Source organism: Pinus tabuliformis, chromosome J (genome assembly GCF_031772625.1).
Source record: "Pinus tabuliformis cultivar Carrire ecotype Pingquan chromosome J, CPIR1, whole genome shotgun sequence".
NCBI lineage: Eukaryota > Viridiplantae > Streptophyta > Pinopsida > Pinales > Pinaceae > Pinus > Pinus tabuliformis.
Window position 1 is genome coordinate 104,313,101 of NC_142295.1, and position 19,050 is coordinate 104,332,150.

The window sequence follows — 19,050 nt, forward strand, 5'->3', positions numbered from 1 at the left end:
AATAGAGGGGTTTATAAAGGCATTGAAGGAAGTGCCTGCTAGAGAGAAACTGGACACTATGGGAATTAGCAGGCTCAGAATTGGACTTGCATCACCTTTTTCCTTAACTGATTCAACATCATTCTTTGGTCCTTCACTTTGATCAATCTTTTCCTCATTTTTTCCTTGCAAAATGATGAAGTTTTTGCCTTGGTCACATGGAGCCTTACCTGTTTCTTCTACCTTCATCTTCAACTAGGATAATTCTTGATATTTAGTGCCAATAATCTACAAGTGTCCTTTTTTCCAATCCTTGAACTTGTTAACTTTATTAAGATTTGTGTCAATTTCTTCTTTCTTTTGATCAGTAGATTTTTACTGTAGATTCAACAGCTTATGTGATATGCTAAAACATAAGACAAGAATCTACTCTACTCTTCAATGGAAACCAAAATTGGCCGATTAAAACAATAAGCAGAAAAGGAAGAATATCAATCGCACATAACACAATATTTCTATGGGGAAAGAAACTGCTAAAAAACACTGACCATCTATATTGCATTAACTGAAAGATCTGAGATGAAAATACAATGCTTGTTCAACCCTGAACAATCTGTGCACAAGTACAATCTATCTCTTTTCCTCACAAGCCAGCTCAAGCCAACACTTAGCCAACTCTGCTACCTTCCAAGCCCCCACTTCCTTGTGTAATTACTGAGGTAATAATCCCATATTTAATTGTAAAATTCTCCACCCATGACTGTACAATCCATCCATAGGCCTTCAACTGATTTCATGCACCATCTGTACAACTCGGAAAATTATACAACTGATAGCACAATGTCCCTGAACTGTAATCTCAACTGGGTCTTCCTCTGAACTAACATGCATGAGTTATTTATAAGTAAATATTCAGTTAACTGGTGTGGCACTGAGGATGCACTGATGCCTGTCCCCACTACTAGACCTCCTACTAGTTCCTCTAACAGTTAGAACTAGTTTAACTGACCATAACTCAACTAGACTGAGTTAATTAATTACAACTCATAAGAACTCAACCTAGGCCCCTAAAATTTAGGGATCACTCTACATGACTCTAGATAGACTTCCAACTGGAATTTCCTAAGCCAACAAAGTCAAATTAACTTGGTTAACTATGAGAATATAATTTGATTTAATTCTCAATTTAATTCAAGGACAAATTAAATTAGAATTTCTTGTTGCAAACAAACCAACCAGAATCTTCCTCATCCAGATAGCCTCACATGTTTCTTGACTAGCAACCATGTACTTTGTTTTTGCTGAACTAAGTGCAACTAATATCTGTTTCATGTTGTACCAAGAAACAATTGTTGATCCAATACTGAAGATCCCACCTAATGTGCTCTTCCTGTTGGATGGAATCCATACCCAATCTGCATTAGTGAAGCCTTGAAGCCTCACTCCCTCTATCTGTCTATACCAAATACCATACTTAGTAGTGCCTATGAGGTATCTCAACACATGTTTTACTTCCTTCCAATACAACTTTGTTGGCTTAACCATTGCTTGACTAAGTTGGTTAACTGCATAACACATGTTCGGTCATGTGTTCACCAAATACATAAGTAAACCCACAAGTTCCTTGTAAATAGTAGCCTCTACTACTTCACTCGAAGTAGCATCCTCCTTCCTCTAGTTACCTGCTAGAGGAGTCTCCATGGGTTTACTTCTATCCATGTGGAACCTTTTGAGTATCTCGTTGGCATACTTTCCCTGAGAGACAAAAATTTCCACATGAACTTGCCATACTTCGATACCCAGAAAGTAGTGCATGAGCCCAAAGTCCTTCATTTTGAACTCTCTTGCAAGATCCTCTTTGCAAGACTTGATCAACTTACCATCCCCCGTCATAATCAAATCATCGACATATAAAAAAATAATCAACAATTTACCTTCAACTACAATATGGTAAATTTTCACATCTGCTTCACTTTTGGTGAAGCCCAACCTGGTGAAATAGATACTGATCCTAGTGTACCAAGCATGGGGTACTTATTTCAGTCCATACAGTGCTCACTTGAGTTGGCACACATGTGACTCTCTATTGTAGGTCCCAAATCCTTCAAGCTGCTTAATATACACCTCTTCCTCAATAATATCATTGAGGAATGTTGTCTTTACATCCATCTAATGTATATTCCATCCCATCTGCACTGACATTGATAGAATGGGTCTGATTGATGAGTACCTTGAAATAGGAGCAAAAGTCTCATCGTAATCAATCCCCTCCACTTGAGAAAAACCTTTGGCAAAAAACCTGGCCTTGTCTTTCTCCACACTACCATCTGTTGCTTGCTTTACCTTGTAAATCCATATGGAAATCACCACTGAATTGTCTATCGGTCTTGGGACCACATCCCAAACACTATTCTTGACAATAGAGTCACACTCCTCAACCATGGCATCAACCCAAACTGGTTGTTTCATTGCTTCCTCAAAATAATATGGCTCAATCTTTACACATCTTCTCATCAGATCCATGTAGCCAGTGTACCTCTCTGGTGACCTCCTCTGCCTGCTCTGTGATGTGGGTGCTCCCACATTCTCTCTAGCATCATGCAATAGCCTATCAACCTCTCTGGTGCACTTTCTTCGATCTCTGGAAGACTCTGCAATGAGTGGGTGTCTCCACCCCCTGATCCTCTACATGTGGCTTCTCCAAATCATCCTGAGGTTCCTCCTTTGGAGCTAGAATCTCCTCAACCAAATGTAGTTGAAGCTCCCTCTCAAGGGAACATCTCATGGCCTTCTCTTCATCGAATTTTACATCTCTGTAAACCACTGTCATCATGTTGGTTGGAAAGTACACCTGATAGTTTTGAGGTGTATCAGTGTACCCCACAAATATCCCCAACTTAGCAGTTGGATCAATATGCCTTATTTCATCTGGACGCACAATAATCGCAGAAAAGATTGGCCTAACACATGGATTTCTATCCCATTATTCCTCAATCAACTCTTTTAGATTACTGGAAAATGTTGATACATCGTGACAAAAACTGAGATTTTCAAATAGTCTACTAAAACTTTATCGCAACAAAGTTGCAATTCTTTGCCACGGCTTTCATCGAGAGCATTTGAGCATAGAATAATTCTCTCCTCGTTTTCTGTGGTCAAGCGTCTGGATTCTTCTCCAAACAATTATACATATACTGTCTAAAAGAATATACAGGCCTTCGTACAAAAGAGGTAAATTGTTACTCGCGTTGGTGGCTCTGAACCTGCTCAATGAAGTAGAGCGCATCTTCTTTTGTTATGACATCAACACGACTGACTCTGTTTTTGTGTGTTACACCATATATCTTATCTGCAACTTTGACGAGCTCTGGCCTGAATGTTGTTGTTATAAACTGTGTGGTTGCAGTGTCTGCCTGGCGCTTAATCATATTACCAACAGCAGTTCTGTACTGGGGATCAAGTGCTGCATCTATTCCATTAAAAAGATAAAATGGAGTAGGGTCACAGCGCTGGATTGCAAAGATCAATGTCAATGCTACAACTGTTTTCTGCCCGCCAGAGAGTTGCTTCATTGATTGTGTCTCACCTTGCCCCATACATGAAACCTTCACTTTAACACCTATGTACTTCTCTACTCTTCCATCAGATTCTGAATCTCGATATCCATCATCATCATGATCATCATCATCAACCTCACCAGCCTTCTTTTTCTTCATCATTACGAGAGAACCATGGCCGCCTTGCACGAGCTCTGTAAATGCTTCCCTAAAGTTCTTTGCCACACCTTTAAATGTCCTCCCAATAGATTCATCCTTACGTTGGTCCAAGACTGAAATTAATTCTCTGATTTTCTCACGCTCTCCAACTAAGCAATTCGGAGGTAAAACAAGTTGATCACTCTGCACATCTTCTCCGATTGTTTATTCAATGTTATATACCGCAATGTATGCCAACGAACCAGAGAGTGATGCGAGCAAGAACCACAAATTTATAGACTCTGAGCATGCGATCACAGTAATAACCATGAATGTAGTGCCCAATTGTAACAAGCCACTGTAATGAGCTGGATATAAATATGATCATCAATTCAGATCGCTTCCACGGAGATGGAGCAAGTGAGATACATAAAATATTGCCTCAGAATCATGGTAATGTGCAATCCAAATTACACAAGTCACAAAAAATGCGTCAGAAAAGCAAGTCCTTGGAAAACCAAAATCACGGACCTGAGCTCACTTTTGGAACTCCAATATGTTTGAAATGGAAAGAGTGTTCCCTTCATACATCGCAAGGGCTTCAATCACTAAAAAAAAATGCAATGTAAATACTAAATGAAGAACCCAGAATGGCGGTTTAAAGGAAAATCGCAACAGCCTTTGGATCCTTTCATGCTTTAGCTTATTCTTTCAATCCATAGTTACAAGCAAGCTCCACTTGACCTGTAAACTTAAGAAAGTGGAGTAAATCTCACGAAGCCTGACTTGGGAATGTAGTTCCCTTTTATCTAGGAAAAGTACACCAAAAATCATAAAAGACCAAGCTCAAATCTGAGAAGTGTCAGATCAGAAGGTAAGCAAGGCAGCCTATCAATCTTAGCTCCAAGAGAGCAAAGCTTGACATCAATATTTTCATAGTCTCTATCAATATGATTTGCTCCATCAATCTGTGTAGTGCCATCAGCAGCCATGCCAGCCAAAATCAGTGTTGCACCAGCTCTAAGATCAGTAGCTTCTACTGGAACACCATATAGTGAACTCCCTTGATCTTTCCCACTCACAATCACAATATTTTTGCTGACCCTTATTTTAGCTCCAAGCTTCTGCAGTTCTTCAACATGTCTCATTCGCCCTTCAAAAACTGTTTCTTCGACAACACTTTAACCATTGCACGTAGTCAATAATGTCATCAACTGAGGCTACAAATCAGTAGGAAACCCAGGGTATGGAAGTGTTGTCATATCCACGCCTCTCAAGAACTCAGATGGAAAAATCCGTAAGCCATCAGGCCCTCTGAGTTGGATTCTGCATCCAATGAATTCGAGCTTGCTTATCAGTGATGTTAAATGCTTTGGGACAACAGGGGACATTGAAATTGATGAGCGAGTCATAGCAGCAGCAATAAAAAATGTACCAGCTTCTATGCGATCAGGTATAATAGTGAAACTGGCACCATGAAGCTTTTTCATGCCCTTAATAACTAGAGTGCTTGTTCCTGAGCTACATTTGAAAGTATTGTCTTTCCATCTGCCAGTGAAGCAGCCATCATTAGGGTTTTTGTTACCCCAACACTTGGATAATCAAGATAAAATGTACCCCCAACTAGCCGTCTTCCATTGGCTGCAAAGGCATGTACTTTACCTTTCCTGAAATTTATCTGAAACCATATGACGAAGTTGTTGATAGTAAACTGGACCAATGAATATTTCACAAGTAAGCTCTGTACCAAGGGTGCCACTGTATAGAACCTCTGTGCCATGATAGTTGAAACCATATGAATATAAAACTTGCCCAAATTCATCAATAGTAGAGTCTGATGTATGCTTTGTTTTCTTTGTGCTTTTACAGAGGTAGGAGCTTGAAGTCGCTACCAGCTGAAAATCTGAAGAACAAATTACATAATCTAAAGCAACACTCTTAATGATTTCTTCTTCAAAACAGGGTTTTGAAGAAGAATCAATCTCTGACATGAGACGGAGTCTAACATCGGCTCCACTTGGGATGGCAGCTGCCGCTCCGTGGAGGTGCCAAGAACCGCAAAACTTTGGGAGAGCAGACAGTGCCTCTACCCATTGGGCAATGGAGTCGTCATCAACACAACTCTTGACTTATTTTCAAACTGAAACTGAACTCAAACAATCTACAAGCAAACTAAAACCAGATGCTGCCCTTATGGCTGCTTATTTATTTACAAAGCTACCCTACTTTGTTGTACAAAAAATAGATCAGGTAATACTAAAATGCCAGATTAGCCATTCAAGTAAACCTGAAATTGATGTCGGTTGAGAAAGCTTCCACCAGGTCACAAATGCAATTGCTAACAGCCCTTCATGCACGTACTGAGCCTGGTCATAGAAAAGACAGCCTGATCTGTCAATCGAACTGAAAAATGTGTCCATGTATGCCGCAATAGGATCACAGAAGCCGGACTCTGTTGGCTGCCCCAACTCTGCAACACATACTTCTAGCTGCACATTGTCAATGTAAACATCTATGGGCAAGTCTGTTATTTCTTGTTTCAATGGAGGAACGATTTCCAAAAACTTTTTAGGGTCTTGGAAATCATATGACTGGATTTGCTCATCGAGATACTGAATCTCATTTTCAACTCTTTCAACAACTAACTCACAAAATCTAGTTTTTCTTTCAAGATGAAGCTTCGGAGATTTCAAACATTGAAGGAAAATACTGAAAAATTCTTCATTAATTTCAATATCTACTAACCACTCTCTAACTCCGTTTAGAGCTTCACTAAGTGCAGGGTCTGCCACATACCCTACCATTGCATGAACAGATCAGCATGCGTTGGAATGTCTGGATCGAGTTGGAGTCGCCAGGTGAATGGTTTCAGCCTTTCAAGTGTCTGACTGCTGTCCACCATCAGCATCAGATCTGCACCTTGATTACATGTACGGGGACAAGAGAATCAACAAATTGAATGTTCTCCCCAGTATGGTCGCCAGTATGTTAGCGCTTGAGATTTCACCTCAGGCTGAGAAAGGTAAACCTCAAGGCAACATCAAACCATTCAGCCCCGTAGCTAGCCCTACGGGGCAGGAGAAGGCTCTCTCCGGTCAATCTCGGTAGATCTTCAATTGATGAGATGACCAAATGGGTAACACTGATATTAGGCTAGTAAACTGATTAGAAAGATTGATTTGGGGTTTTTAATTAAATAACGGGGTTTTTCTGGGCTGCATGGGCAAAATCATAGCTTGAAACAGAGAAATATAATGAACAACAAAGGTTATCGACTGAGGCAAGGTAGGCAAGACATTTAGCATCAAATCTAGTTTTCGGGATGGCAAGACTGGTGAGGAGCTAAGGAGGGCAAACAATAACTTTGAATCCTCCTTAAACAGTAGAAAACATTTAAACATGAACAAACTTATAGGCAGAGCATGGCAGGCATGAATTCTTACCTAAACACTTCATTTGTTCAGTTAGAAATGATCATGTAGTGAAATGAAACATAACAGATTACATATGAAACAAGAGAAAAACTAATGCTAAATCATCATGCCACAGGGATCTCAGAAATCAGAGCTGTGAAATTTTCATTAAAAATCCCTGCCAAAAACTGTACATTGAAAGCTCTGTTCTCCAGCACTCTCAGCACTTAGAAACTCTCCCCTCTAACTCTCACTCTAACCTTTTTTATTACAAAATGATTATTTTTTATAAACTATTCTAAAACAAAAACAATAGATCGACCCCACAATCAGGGCGCTGTTTGAAACTGAAATTACAAAAAATTCGAAAAGAGAACAGCCTTCTATTCTAAAACAGAACCGTGTCCCTAAAAATCCTCTGATCATTGGCTAATTAAAAGACAAATACTGGAGTGCATATTTCCACAGGATCAGAACTGGACATTAGTAAAGGATCGGTTGCTATATGTCATGAGCTGCTGATGTTGCCGGTGAATTTGTTCGCCGAAAGATCTCTGGAAAGAACCTCGAATAGTTGAGGTTTTTGGAGGATTTGTCGGATGGAGATAACTACTGCCAAATGTCCAATCCCCACTGCCACTTCATTCTTTATCCACTGAATTTATGCCTTCAAATCTGGGACTGCTTCTATTTGCTGATTTCATGCCTAAAATATGGGAAGTTGTAGATGATCTGCCATCTGTTAACAAGTGTACTATTTCATTCTGAAAATTATCTAATGTTATGTGTCAAAGACATGCGCCTTATTTTTCTTTAGTTGACAACGGATTAGCACTTATACGATCAATGCCAGCAAGCTCTATTTGACACATAAGAGCCTTATTTCATCTGGACGCACAATAATCGTAGAAAAGATTGGCCTAACACATGGATTTCTATCCCATTATTCCTCAATCAACTCTTTTAGATTACTGGAAAATGTTGATACATCGTGACAAAAACTGAGATTTTCAAATAGTCTACTAAAACTTTATCGCAACAAAGTTGCAATTCTTTGCCATGGCTTTCATCGAGAGCATTTGAGCATAGAATAATTCTCTCCTCGTTTTCTACGGTCAAGTGTCTGGATTCTTCTCCAAACAATTATACATATATTGTCTGAAAGAATATACAGGCCTTCGTACAAAAGAGGTAAATTGTTACTCGCGTTGGTGGCTCTGATCCTGCTCAATGAAGTAGAGCGCATCTTCTTTTGTTATGACATCAACACGACTAACTCTGTTTTTGTGTGTTACACCATATATCTTATCTGCAACTTTTACGAGCTCTGTCCTGAATGTTGTTGTTATAAACTGTGTGGTTGCAGTGTCTGCCTGGCGCTTAATCATATTACCAACAGCAGTTCTGTACTGGGGATCAAGTGCTGCATCTATTCCATTAAAAAGATAAAATGGAGCAGGGTCACAGCACTGGATTGCAAAGATCAATGTCAATGCTACAACTATTTTCTGCCCGCCAGAGAGTTGCTTCATTGATTGTGTCTCACCTTGCCCCGTACATGAAACCTTCACTTTAACACCTATGTACTTCTCTACTCTTCCATCAGATTCTGAATCTCGATATCCATCATCATCAACAACCTCACCAGCCTTCTTTTTCCTCATCATTACGAGAGAACCATGGCCGCCTTGCACGAGCTCTGTAAATGCTTCCCTAAAGTTCTTTGCCACACCTTTAAATGTCCTCCCAATAGATTCATCCTTACGTTGGTCCAAGACTGAAATTATTTCTCTGATTTTCTCACGCTCTCCAACTAAGCAATTCAGAGGTAAAACAAGTTGATCGCTCTACACATCTTCTTCGATTGTTTATTCAATGTTATATACCGCAATGTATGCCAACGAACCAGAGAGTGATGCGAGCAAGAACCACAAATTTATAGACTCTGAGCATGCGATCACAGTAATAACCATGATACAGTGCCCAATTGTAACAAGCCACTGTAATGAGCTGGATATAAATATGATCATCAATTCAGATCGCTTCCACGGAGATGGAGCAAGTGAGATACATAAAATATTGCCTCAGAATCATGGTAATGTGCAATCCAAATTACACAAGTCACAAAAAATGCGTCAGAACAGCAAGTCCTTGGAAAACCAAAATCACGGACCTGAGCTCACTTTTGGAACTCCAATATGTTTGAAATGGAAAGAATGTGCCCTTCATACATCGCAAGGGCTTCAATCACTAAAAAAAAATGCAATGTAAATACTAAATGAAGAACCCAGAATGGCGGTTTAAAGGGACATCGCAGCAGCCTTTGGATCCTTTCATGCTTTAGCTTATTCTTTCAATCCACAGTTACAAGCAAGCTCCACTTGACCTGTAAACTTAAGAAAGTGGAGTAAATCTCACGAAGCCTGACTTGGGAATGTAGTTCCCTTTTATCTAGGAAAAGTACACCAAAAATCATAAAATACCAAGCTCAAATCTGAGAAGTGTCAGATCAGAAGGTAAGCAAGGCAGCCTCTCAATCTTAGCTCCAAGAGAGCAAAGCTTGACATCAATATTTTCATAGCCTCTATCAATATGATTTGCTCCATCAATCTGTGTAGTGCCATCAGCAGCCATGCCAGCCAAAATCAGTGTTGCACCAGCTCTAAGATCAGTAGCTTCTACTGGAACACCATATAGTGAACTCCCTTGATCTTTCCCACTCACAATCGCAATATTTTTGCTGACCCTTATTTTAGCTCCAAGCTTCTGCAGTTCTTCAACATGTCTCATTCGCCCTTCAAAAACTGTTACTTCGACAACATTTTGACCATTGCACGTAGTCAATAATGTCATCAACTGAGGCTACAAATCAGTAGGAAACCCAGGGTATGGAAGTGTTGTCATATCCATGCCTCTCAGGAACTCAGATGGAAAAATCCGTAAGCCATCAGGCCCTCTGAGTTGGATTCTGCATCCAATGTATTCGAGCTTGCTTATCAGTGATGTTAAATGCTTTGGGACAACAGGGGACATTGAAATTGATGAGCGAGTCATAGCAGCAGCAATAAAAATGTACCAGCTTCTATGCGATCAGGTATAATAGTGAAACTGGCACCATGAAGCTTTTTCAGGCCCTTAATAACTAGAGTGCTTGTTCCTGAGCTACATTTGAAAGTATTGTCTTTCCATCTGCTAGTGAAGTAGCCATCATTAGGGTTTTTGTTGCCCCAACACTTGGATAATCAAGATAAAATGTACCCCCAACCAGCCATCTTCCATTGGCTGCATAGGCATGTACTTCACCTTTCCTGAAATTTATCTGAAACCATATGACGAAGTCGTTGATAGTAAACTGGACCAATGAATATTTCACAAGTAAGCTCTGTACCAAGGGTGCCACTGTAGAGAACCTTTGTGCCATGATAGTTGAAACCATATGAATATAAAACTTTCCCAAATTCATCAACAGTAGAGTCTGATGTATGCTTTGTTTTCTTTGTGCTTTTACAGAGGTAGGAGCTTGAAGTCGTTGCCAGTTGAAAAGCTGAAGAACAAATTACATAATCTAAAGCAACACATTTAATGATTTCTTCTTCAAAACAGGGTTTTGAAGAAGAATCAATCTCTGACATGAGATGGAGTCTAACATCGGCTCCACTTGGGATGGCAGCTGCCGCTCCATGGAGGTGCCAAGAACCGCAGAACTTTGGGAGAGCAGACAGTGCCTCTACCCATTGGGCAATGGAGTTGTCATCAACACAACTCTTGACTTATTTTCAAACTGAAACTGAACTCAAACAATCTACAAGCAAACTAAAACCAGATGTTGCCCTTATGGCTGCTTATTTATTTACAAAGCTACCCTACTTTGTTGTACAAAAAAAAGATCAGGTAATACTAAAATGCCAGATTAGCCATTCAAGTAAACCTGAAATTGATGCCGGTTGAGAAAGCTTCCACCAGGTCACAAATGCAATTGCTGACAGCCCTTCATGCACGTACTGAGCCTGGTCACAGAAAAGACAGCCTGATCTATCAATCGAACTGAAAAATGTGTCCATGTATGCCGCAATAGGATCATAGAAGCCGGACTCTGTTGGCTGCCCCAACTCTGCAACACATACTTCTAGCTGCACATTGTCAATGTAAACATCTATGGGCAAGTCTGTTATTTCTTGTTTCAATGGAGGAACGATTTCCAAAAACTTTTTAGGGTCTTGGAAATCATATGACTGGATTTGCTCATCGAGATACTGAATCTCATTTTCAACTCTTTCAACAACTAACTCACAAAATCTAGTTTTTCTTTCAAGATGAAGCTTCGGAGATTTCAAACATTGAAGGAAAATACTGAAAAATTCTTCATTAATTTCAATATCTACTAACCACTCTCTAACTCCGTTTAGAGCTTCACGAAGTGCAGGGTCTGCCACATACCCTACCATTGCATGAATAGATCAGCATGCGTTGGAATGTCTGGATCGAGTTGGAGTCACCAGGTGAATGGTTTCAGCCTTTCAAGTGTCTGACTGTTGTCCACCATCAGCATCAGATCTGCACCTTGATTGCATGTACTGGGACAAGACAATCAACAAATTGAATGTTCTCCCCAGTATGGTCGCCAGTATGTTAGCGCTTGAGATTTCACCTCAGGCTGAGAAAGGTAAACCTCAAGGCAACATCAAACCATTCAGCCCCGTAGCTAGCCCTACGGGGCAGGAGAAGGCTCTCTCCGGTCAATCTCGGTAGATCTTCAATTGATGAGATGACCAAACGGGTAACACTGATATTAGGCTAGTAAACTGATTAGAAAGATTGATTTGGGGTTTTTAACTAAATAACGGGGTTTTTCTGGGCTGCATGGGCAAAATCACAGCTTGAAACAGAGAAATATAATGAACAACACAGGTTATCGACTGAGGCAAGGTAGGCAAGACATTTAGCATCAAATCTAGTTTTCGGGATGGCAAGACTGGTGAGGAGCTAAGGAGGGCAAGCAATAACTTTGAATCCTCCTTAAACAGTAGAAAACATTTAAACATGAACAAACTTATAGGCAGAGCATGGCAGGCATGAATTCTTACCTAAACACTTCATTTGTTCAGTTAGAAATGATCATGTAGTGAAATGAAACATAACAGATTACATATGAAACAAGAGAAAAACTAATGCTAAATCATCATGCCACAGGGATCTCAGAAATCAGAGCTGTGAAATTTTCATTAAAAATCCCTGCCAAAAACTGTACATTGAAAGCTCTGTTCTCCAGCACTCTCAGCACTCAGAAACTCTCCCCTCTAACTCTCACTCTAACCTTTTTTATTACAAAATGATTATTTTTATAAACTATTCTAAAACAAAAACAACAGATCGACCCCACAATCAGGGCGCTGTTTGAAACTGAAATTACAAAAAATTCGAAAAGAGAACAGCCTTCTATTCTAAAACAGAACCGTGTCCCTAAAAATCCTCTGATCATTGGCTAGTTAAAAGACAAATACTGGAGCGCAGATTTCCACAGGATCAGAACTAGACATTAGTAAAGGATCGGTTGCTATATGTCATGAGCTGCTGATGTTGCCGGTGAATTTGTTCGCCGAAAGATCTTTGGAAAGAACCTCGAATAGTTGAGGTTTTTGGAGGATTTGTCGGATGGAGATAACTACTGCCAAATGTCCAATTCCCACTGCCACTTCATTCTTTATCCACTGAATTTATGCCTTCGAATCTGGGACTGCTTCTATTTGCTGATTTCATGCCTAAAATATGGGAAGTTGTAGATGATTTGCCATCTGTTAACAAGTGTACTATTTCATTCTGAAAATTATCTAATGTTATGTGTCAAAGACATGCGCCTTATTTTTCTTTAGTTGACAACGGATTAGCACTTATACGATCAATGCCAACAAGCTCTATTTGACACATAAGAGCCTTATTTCATCTGGACGCACAATAATCGCAGAAAAGATTGGCCTAACACATGGATTTCTATCCCATTATTCCTCAATCAACTCTTTTAGATTACTGGAAAATGTTGATACATCGTAAAAAAAATTGAGATTTTCAAATAGTCTACTAAAACTTTATCGCAAAAAAGTTGCAATTCTTTGCCACGGCTTTCATCGAGAGCATTTGAGCATAGAATAATTCTCTCCTCGTTTTCTGCGGTCAAGCGTCTGGATTCTTCTCCAAACAATTATACATATACTGTCTGAAAGAATATACAGGCCTTCATACAAAAGAGGTAAATTGTTACTCGCGTTGGTGGCTCTGATCCTGCTCAATGAAGTAGAGCGCATCTTCTTTTGTTATGACATCAACACGACTGACTCTGTTTTTGTGTGTTACACCATATATCTTATCTGCAACTTTTACGAGCTCTGGCCTGAATGTTGTTGTTATAAACTATGTGGTTGCAGTGTCTGCCTGGCGCTTAATCATATTACCAACAACAGTTCTGTATTGGGGATCAAGTGCTGCATCTATTCCATTAAAAAGATAAAATGGAGCAGGGTCACAGCGCTGGATTGCAAAGATCAATGTCAATGCTACAACTGTTTTTTGCCCGCCAGAGAGTTGCTTCATTGATTGTGTCTCACCTTGCCCCGTACATGAAACCTTCACTTTAACACCTATGTACTTCTCTACTCTTCCATCAGATTCTGAATCTCGATATCCATCATCATCATCAACCTCACCAGCCTTCTTTTTCTTCATCATTACGAGAGAACCATGGCCGCCTTGCACGAGCTCTTTAAATGCTTCCCTAAAGTTCTTTGCCACACCTTTAAATGTCCTCCCAATAGATTCATCCTTACGTTGGTCCAAGACTAAAATTAATTCTCTGATTTTCTCACGCTCTCCAACTAAGCAATTCGGAGGTAAAACAAGTTGATCGCTCTGCACATCTTCTCTGATTGTTTATTCAATGTTATATACCGCAATGTATGCCAACGAACCAGAGAGTGATGCGAGCAAGAACCACAAATTTATAGACTCTGAGCATGCGATCACAGTAATAACCATGAATGCAGTGCCCAATTGTAACAAGCCACTGTAATGAGCTGGATATAAATATGATCATCAATTCAGATCGCTTCCACGGAGATGGAGCAAGTGAGATACATAAAATATTGCCTCAGAATCATGGTAATGTGCAATCCAAATTACACAAGTCACAAAAAATGCGTCAGAACAGCAAGTCCTTGGAAAACCAAAATCACGGACCTGAGCTCACTTTTGGAACTCCAATATGTTTGAAATGGAAAGAATGTGCCCTTCATACATCGCAAGGGCTTCAATCACTAAAAAAAAATTCAATGTAAATACTAAATGAAGAACCCAAAATGGCGGTTTAAAGGAACATCGCAGCAGCCTTTGGATCCTTTCATGCTTTAGCTTATTCTTTCAATCCACAGTTACAAGCAAGCTCCACTTGACCTGTAAACTTAAGAAAGTGGAGTAAATCTCACGAAGCTTGACTTGGGAATGTAGTTCCCTTTTATCTAGGAAAAGTACACCAAAAATCATAAAAGACCAAGCTCAAATCTAAGAAGTGTCAGATCAGAAGGTAAGCAAGGCAGCCTCTCAATCTTAGCTCCAAGAGAGCAAAGCTTGACATCAATATTTTCATAGCCTCTATCAATATGATTTGCTCCATCAATCTGTGTAGTGCCATCAGCAGCCATGCCAGCCAAAATTAGTGTTGCACCAGCTCTAAGATCAGTAGCTTCTACTGGAACACCATATAGTGAACTCCCTTGATCTTTCCCACTCACAATTGCAATATTTTTGCTGACCCTTATTTTAGCTCCAAGCTTCTGCAGTTCTTCAACATGTCTCATTCGCCCTTCAAAAACTGTTTCTTCGACAACACTTTGACCATTGCACGTAGTCAATAATGTCATCAACTGAGGCTACAAATCAGTAGGAAACCCAGGGTATGGAAGTGTTGTCATATCCACGCCTCTCAGGAACTCAGATGGAAAAATCCATAAGCCATCAGGCCCTCTGAGTTGGATTCTGCATCCAATGTATTCGAGCTTGCTTATCAGTGATGTTAAATGCTTTGGGACAACAAGGGACATTGAAATTGATGAGCGAGTCATAGCAGCAGCAATAAAAAATGTACCACCTTCTATGCGATCAGGTATAATATTGAAACTAGCACCATGAAGCTTTTTCATGCCCTTAATAACTAGAGTGCTTGTTCCTGAGCTACATTTGAAAGTATTGTCTTTCCATCTGCCAGTGAAGTAGCCATGATTAGGGTTTCTGTTGCCCCAACACTTGGATAATCAAGATAAAATGTACCCCCAACCAGCCGTCTTCCATTGGCTGCATAGGCATGTACTTTACCTTTCCTGAAATTTATCTGAAACCATATGACGAAGTCGTTGATAGTAAACTGGACCAATGAATATTTCACAAGTAATCTCTGTACCAAGGGTGCCACTGTAGAGAACCTCTGTGCCATGATAGTTGAAACCATATGAATATAAAACTTGCCCAAATTCATCAATAGTAGAGTCTGATGTATGCTTTGTTTTCTTTGTGCTTTTACAGAGGTAGGAGCTTGAAGTCGTTGCCAGTTGAAAAGCTGAAGAACAAATTACATAACCTAAAGCAACACATTTAATGATTTCTTCTTTAAAACAGGGTTTTGAAGAAGAATCAATCTCTGACATGAGACGGAGTCTAACATCGGCTCCACTTGGGATGGCAGCTGCCGCTCCGTGGAGGTGCCAAGAACCGCAGAACTTTGGGAGAGCAGACAGTGCCTCTACCCATTGGGCAATGGAGTCGTCATCAACACAACTCTTGACTTATTTTCAAACTGAAACTGAACTCAAACAATCTACAAGCAAACTAAAACCAGATGCTGCCCTTATGGCTGCTTATTTATTTACAAAGCTACCCTACTTTGCTGTACAAACAATAGATCAGGTAATACTAAAATGCCAGATTAGCCATTCAAGTAAACCTGAAATTGATGCCGGTTGAGAAAGCTTCCACCAGGTCACAAATGCAATTGCTGACAGCCCTTCATGCACGTACTGAGCCTGGTCACAGAAAAGACACCCTGAACTGTCAATCGAATTGAAAAATGTGTCCATGTATGCCGCAATAGGATCACAGAAGCCGGACTCTGTTGGCTGCCCCAACTCTGCAACACATACTTCTAGCTGCACATTGTCAATGTAAACATCTATGGGCAAGTCTGTTATTTCTTGTTTCAATGGAGGAACGATTTCCAAAAACTTTTTAGGGTCTTGGAAATCATATGACTGGATTTGCTCATCGAGATACTGAATCTCATTTTCAACTCTTCAACAACTAACTCACAAAATCTAGTTTTGCTTTCAAGATGAAGCTTCGGAGATTTCAAACATTGAAGGAAAATACTGAAAAATTCTTCATTAATTTCAATATCTACTAACCACTCTCTAACTCCGTTTAGAGCTTCACGAAGTGCAAGGTCTGCCACATACCCTACCATTGCATGAGCATATCAGCATGCGTTGGAATGTCTGGATCGAGTTGGAGTCGCCAGGTGAATGGTTTCAGCCTTTCAAGTGTCTGACTGTCGTCCACCATCAGCATCAGATCTACACCTTGATTACATGTACTGGGACAAGAGAATCAACAAATTGAATGTTCTCCCCAGTATGGTCGCCAGTATGTTAGCGCTTGAGATTTCACCTCAGGCTGAGAAAGGTAAACCTCAAGGCAACATCAAACCATTCAGCCCCGTAGCTAGCCCTATGGGGCAGGAGAAGGCTCTCTCCGGTCAATCTCGGTAGATCTTCAATTGATGAGATGACCAAACGGGTAACACTGATATTAGGCTAGTAAACTGATTAGAAAGATTGATTTGGGGTTTTTAATTAAATAACGGGGTTTTTCTGGGCTGCATGGGCAAAATCACAGCTTGAAACAGAGAAATATAATGAACAACACAGGTTATCGACTGAGGCAAGGTAGGCAAGACATTTAGCATCAAATCTAGTTTTCGGGATGGCAAGACTGGTGAGGAGCTAAGGAGGGCAAACAATAACTTTGAATCCTCCTTAAACAGTAGAAAACATTTAAACATGAACAAACTTATAAGCAGAGCATGGCAGGCATGAATTCTTACCTAAACACTTCATTTGTTCAGTTAGAAATGATCATATAGTGAAATTAAACATAACAGATTACATATGAAACAAGAGAAAAACTAATGCTAAATCATCATGCCACAGGGATCTCAGAAATCAGAGCTGTGAAATTTTCATTAAAAATCCCAGACAAAAACTGTACATTGAAAGCTCTATTCTCCAGCACTCTCAGCACTCAGAAACTCTCCCCTCTAACTCTCACTCTAACCTTTTTTATTACAAAATGATTATTTTTTATAAACTATTCTAAAACAAAAACAACAGATCAACCCCACAATCAGGGCGTTGTTTGAAACTGAAATTACAAAAAATTCGAAAAGAGAACAGCCTTCTATTCTAAAACAGAACCGTGTCCCTAAAAATCCTCTGATCATTGGCTAATTAAAAGACAAATACTGGAGCGCAGATTTCCACAGGATCAGAACTGGACATTAGTAAAGGATCAGTTGCTATATGTCATGAGCTGCTGATGTTGCCGGTGAATTTGTTCGCCGAAATATCTCTGGAAAGAACCTCGAATAGTTGAGGTTTTTGGAGGATTTGTCGGATGGAGATAACTATTGCCAAATGTCCAATTCCCGCTGCCACTTCATTCTTTATCCACTGAATTTATTCCTTCGAATCTGGGAGTGCTTCTATTTGTTGATTTCATGCCTAAAATATGGGAAGTTGTAGATGATCGGCCATCTGTTAACAAGTGTACTATTTCATTCTGAAAATTATCTAATGTTATGTGTCAAAGACGTGCGCCTTATTTTTCTTTAGTTGACAACGGATTAGCACTTATACGATCAATGCCAGCAAGCTCTATTTGACACATAAGAGCCTTATTTCATCTGGACGCGCAATAATCGCAGAAAAGATTGGCCTAACACATGGATTTCTATCCCATTATTCCTCAATCAACTCTTTTAGATTACTGGAAAATGTTGATACATCGTGACAAAAACTGAGATTTTCAAATAGTCTACTAAAACTTTATCGCAACAAAGTTGCAATTCTTTGCTACGGCTTTCATCGAGAGCATTTGAGCATAGAATAATTCTCTCCTCGTTTTCTGCGGTCAAGCGTCTGGATTCTTCTCCAAACAATTATACATATACTGTCTGAAAGTATATACAGGCCTTCGTACAAAAGAGGTAAATTGTTACTCGCGTTGGTGGCTCTGAACCTGCTCAATGAAGTAGAGCGCATCTTCTTTTGTTATGACATCAACACGACTGACTCTGTTTTTGTGTGTTACACCATATATCTTATCTGCAACTTTGACGAGCTCTGGCCTGAATGTTGTTGTTATAAACTGTGTGGTTGCAGTGTCTGCCTGGCGCTTAATCATATTACCAACAGCAGTTCTGTACTGGGGATCAAGTGCTGCATCTATTCCATTAAAAAGATAAAATGGAGTAGGGTCACAGCGCTGGATTGCAAAGATCAATGTCAATGCTACAACTGTTTTCTGCCCGCCAGAGAGTTGCTTCATTGATTGTGTCTCACCTTGCCCCGTACATGAAACCTTTACTTTAACACCTATGTACTTCTCTACTCTTCCATCAGATTCTGAATCTCGATATCCATCATCATCATCAACCTCACCAGCCTTCTTTTTCTTCATCATTACGAGAGAACCATGGCCGCCTTGCACGAGCTCTGTAAATGCTTCCCTAAAGTTCTTTGCCACACCTTTAAATGTCCTCCCAATAGATTCATCCTTACGTTGGTCCAAGACTGAAATTAATTCTCTGATTTTCTCACGCTCTCCAACTAAGCAATTCGGAGGTAAAACAAGTTGATCGCTCTGCACAT

At 39.9% G+C, this 19,050-nt stretch overlaps 3 pseudogenes; all 3 read right to left on the reverse strand.

Moving 5' to 3' along the window:
- Positions 1-3,218: 3,218 nt before the first annotated feature.
- Positions 3,219-3,575, reverse strand: LOC149225732 (structural maintenance of chromosomes protein 3 pseudogene; annotated as a pseudogene).
- A 4,711-nt stretch (positions 3,576-8,286) lies between these two features.
- Positions 8,287-8,751, reverse strand: LOC149225733 (structural maintenance of chromosomes protein 3 pseudogene; annotated as a pseudogene).
- Positions 8,752-18,394: 9,643 nt separating this feature from the next.
- LOC149225734 (structural maintenance of chromosomes protein 3 pseudogene) lies at positions 18,395-18,727 on the reverse strand (annotated as a pseudogene).
- Between the last annotated feature and the right edge of the window lie 323 nt (positions 18,728-19,050).